Below are 5,022 nucleotides of genomic sequence, written 5' to 3'. Positions count from 1 at the left end.
ATGTTGCATTCCTAATTCTCTCCCTCCCACTAGCCCCCTCCTCACCCTTATTGAAAAGTCAAGGAATATCATTCAATCTGCAATCAGACTCTACAGTTCTTTCTCTAGGTGTGGATATCATTTTCCATCATTAGTCTTTTGGAACTACCTCTGATTATTTTATTGGTGAGAAGAGCTAAGTTGATCAGTTAATCATCACACAGTGTTGCTATTACTCTGTATGTTTTCCTAGTTCTGCTCACTTTATTCAGCACTGGTTCATGTAAGTCTTCCCAGGTTTTTTTTTTTTCTGAAATTTGCCAGCTCATAATTTCTTAGAGCGAAAAAGTATTCCATTACATTCATATACCACAACTTGTTCAGCCATTCCTCAATTGATGAGCATCCCCTCAATTTCCAATTCTTGGCCACTACAAAACGAGCTGCTATTAATATTTTGTACATTTGTGACCTTTTCCGATTTGTATGATCTCTTTGGGACACAGACCTAGAAGTGGTATTGATGGATCAAAAGGTATGTAGTTTGGTTGTTCTTTGGGCATAGTTCCAAATTGCTCTCCAGAACAGTTGGATCAGTTCACAACTCCACCAACAATGCATTAGTGTTCCAATTTTCATACATCTCCTCCAACATTTATCATTTTCCTGTTTTGTCATGTTAACCAATCTGATAAGTGGGATATGGTACCCACAGAGTTGTTTTGCTTTGCATTTCTTTAATTAATAATGATTTAGAGGATTTTTTTCACATGAATATAGATAGGTTTAATAATTTCATCTGAAAACCACCTATTCATATCCTTTGACCATTTATTAATTGGGTAATGGTTTGTATTCTTATAAATTTGAATCAGTTCTCTATATATTTGAGAAATGAGGCCTTTACAAAAATACTGGCTATAAAAAATTATTTCCCAATTTTCTGCTTTCCTTCTAATTTTGGTTGCATTGGGTTTTGTGCAAAAACTTTTAAATTTAATGGAATCATATTGAATTGGCATTTCATAATGTTCTGTATCGATTGCTCATAATTTCTTCCCTTCTCCATAGATCTGCCAGGCAAACTATTCCTTGCTCTCCTACTTTGCTTAAAGCATCACACTTTTGTTTAAATCATGTTCTCATTTTGACTTCATCTTGGTATATCATACAAGATGTTGGTCTATGCCTAATTTCTGCCGTACTTTTTTCCAGTTTTCCCAGCAGTTTTTATCAAATAGTGAGTTCTTATCCCAGAAGCTGGGGTCTTTGGGTTTATCAAACAGTACGTTACTATAGTCATTTACTTCTGTCTTGCGTACCCAACCTATTCCACTGATCCACCACTGAATTTCTTTGCCAGCACCAAAAAGTTTTGATGATTACTGCTTTATAATATATTTTTAGATCTGATGCAGCTAGGCCACCTTCCTTTGCATTTTTATCAATTCCTTTCATATTCTTGACTTTCTGTTCTTCCACATGAATTTTAGTATTATTTTTGCTAGCTCTACAAAATCAGTTTTTGGCAGTTTGATTAGTATGGCACTGAACAAGTAAATTAACTTAGGTAGAATTGTCATTTTTATTACATTTTATATTATATTATATTATATTATATTATATTATATATTATATTATATTATATTATATTATATTATATTATATATATATATTATATTATTATATTATATCATATTATATTATATCATATATATTATATCATATCATGTCATGTCATATCATATCATGTCATATCATATCATGTCATATCATATCATGTCGTATCGTATCGTATATCGTATCGTATCGTATCGTATCGTATCGTATCGTATCGTATCGTATCGTATCGTATCGTATTATATTATATTATATTATATTATATTATATTATATTATATTATATTTATATTATATTATATTATATTATATTATATTAATATTATATCATATCATATCATATCATATCATATCATTCATATCATATCATATCATATATATCATGTATATATATCATGTATATCATATCATGTTTATTATATATACTATTTATATTATATTATATTATATTATATTATATTATATATATTATATTATATTATATTATATATATATTATTTATATATTTTATATTATATTATATTATATTATATTATATTATATTATATTATATTAGCTCAGCCTACCCATGGACAACTGATATTTTTCCAGTTGTTTGATCTGACTTTACTTTATTTGTGTGAAAAGTGTTTTGTAATTGTGTTCATATACTTCCTGGGTTTATTTCAACAGATAGACTCCTAAATATTTTATAATGTCTACAGTAACTTTAAATGGGATTTCTCTTTCTATCTCTTGCTGTTGATTTATATATAATATGATAATACAATATAATATATTATATGATATCATATATGATATAATATGGCATAATATGATATGATATAATAATATATAGACATACCAGTTATTTATTTGGGTTTATTTTATATTCTGCAACTTTGCCAAAGTTGTAAATCGTTTAAAGTAATCTTTAAGTTGATTCTCTAGGATTCTTTAAGTATATCATCATATCATCTGTGAAAAGTGATGGTTTTGTTTCCTCATTGCCAGTTTAATTCCTTCAATTTCTTTTTCTTCTCTTATTGCTAAAACTAACCTTTCTAGTATCATGTTGAATAACTGGTGATAATGGACATAATTGTTTAATCCCTTATCTTGTTGGAAATGCTTCTAGCTTATCCTCATTACATATAATGCTTGCTAATGGTTTTAGATAGATGTTCTTTATCATTTTAAGGAAGAACCCATTTATTCCTATGCTCTCTAGAGTTTTTAATGGGAATGGGCATTGTATTTTGTCAAAGACTTTTTTCCGCATTTATTGAAAAAATCCTAGGATTTCTGTTAGTTTTGTTGTTGATATGGTCAACAATGCTGACAATTTTCCTAATATTGAACCAGCCCTGTATTCCTGGTATAAATCCTATTTGGACATAGTATATTGCCCTTGAGATAAGTGGCTGTAATCTCTTTGCTAATATTTTATTTAAAATTTTTGCATCTATATTCATTAGGGAAATTGGTCTAGAATTTTCTTTCTCTGTTTTAGACTCTTCCTAGTTTAGGTATCAGCACCATATTTATATCATAAAAAGAGTTTAGTAGGACTCCTTCTTCACCTGTTTTCCCAAATAGTTTAAATAGTATTGCAATTAATTATGCTTTAGATGTTTGATAGAATTCATTTGTAAATCCCAATCTGGCCCTGGAGATGCTTACTTAGGGAGTTAATTAATGATTGGTTAAATTTCTTTTTCTTAAATATGGTTATTTAAGTATTTACTTCATCTTCTGTTAATATGGGCAAATTATTTCTGTAAATATTCACTCATTTCACTAAGATTGTCAAATTTACTGGCATACAGTTGAGCAAAATAGGTCCTAATTATTGTTATAGTTATCTTTTCATTGGTGGTGAATTTACTTCATTTTTGATGCTGATAATTTGGATATCTTCTTTCTTTTTTTAATCAAATTAACCACAGGTTTATCTATTTTATTATTTTCTTTCATAGCTCTTAGTTTTATTTATTAGTTCAATAGTTTTCTTAATTTCAATTTTATTAATCTCTCCTTTGGTTATCAGCATATCAAATTTGGTATTTACTTGGGGATTTTTTGTTCTTTTTTCTAGCTTTTTTAGTTGCATGTCCAATTCGTTAATCTCCCCTTTCTCTATTTTGTTCATGTAAGTATTTATAAAGATTAAATTTACCCTAAGAACAGCTTTTGCTACATTCCATAAGTTTTAGTATGTTGTCTCATTAATGTTACTCTCTTGGAAGAGGTTATTGACTGTTTCTATGATTTGTTGTTTAACCCATTTATTGTTTAGGATTAGATTATTTAGTTTCCAAATAATTTTTAGTCTGTCTTTCTATTGCCCTTTATTACATGTAATTTTTATTGCATCATGATCTGAAGAGGATGCATTTAATATTTCTGCCTTTCTACATTGGATTATGAGATTTTTATGCCCTAATACTTTGTGAGTTTTGGGGTAGGTGCCATGTACCACCAGGAAAAATGGTATACTCTTTTCTATCCCATTCAATTTTCTCCAGAGGTCAACCATATCTAACTTTTCTAAAATTCTATTCACCTCCTTAACTTCTTTCTTGTTTATTTTGTGGTTAGATCTATCTAGTTTTATGAGGGAGGTTGAGGTCCCCCACTAGTATAGTTTTGTTGTCTATTTCTTCCTATAACTCCCTTAACTTCTCCTCTAAGAATTTAGATGATATACCACTTGGTGCATATATATTTAGTAACAATATTTCTTCATTGTCTATGGTACCTTTAAGCAGGATGTAGTTTCCTTCTGTTATGTCTTTTAATTACATATATATTTTTGCTTTTGCTTTGTATAAGATCAGGATTGCTACCCTTGCTTTTTTTTTCCACTTCAGTTGAAGCATAAAATATTTTGCTCTATCCTTTTACCTTTACTCTGTGTGTATCCCTCTGCTTCAAATGTATTTCTTGTAAACAACATATTGTAGGATTATGGTTTTTAATCCGCTCTGCTATCCACTTCTGTTTTATGTGAGAGTTCATCACGTTCACATTCACAATTATGATTACTATCTGTATCTTTCTTTGCATCCTATTTTGTCCTTTGTTTATGCTTTTCTCTCTCCTTTTTCCCTTTCTCTCCTCACTAAAGTTTTGATTTTAACCACTGCCTCCCTCAATCTGTCCTCCCTTCTATCAGCCCTCTCTCTTTTCTTCCCCTTTTCCCTTACTACTTCTTCCTTCCTTTCTATCCATCTCTCCCTTCTATCCACCCCCTCCCTTTAGATTTCTATATCTAACAGATTATGTTATTCCCTCTTTGAGCCAAATCTGAGGAAAGGTTGTCTTTGTGCCCCTCCATGTGATGTAATTTACCATTTTCTGCCTCTTCCTTTCCTCTTCTTGCAGTTCAATCTCTTTTCTCCACTTAATTGGATTTTTTATCATCACATCAAAGTCAACTTAA

The sequence above is a fragment of the Phascolarctos cinereus genome, unplaced genomic scaffold, assembly GCF_003287225.1.
Source record: "Phascolarctos cinereus isolate Bilbo 61053 unplaced genomic scaffold, phaCin_HiC Scaffold_5;HRSCAF=322, whole genome shotgun sequence".
Lineage (NCBI taxonomy): Eukaryota > Metazoa > Chordata > Mammalia > Diprotodontia > Phascolarctidae > Phascolarctos > Phascolarctos cinereus.
Note: the sequence above shows the minus strand (reverse complement) of the source record.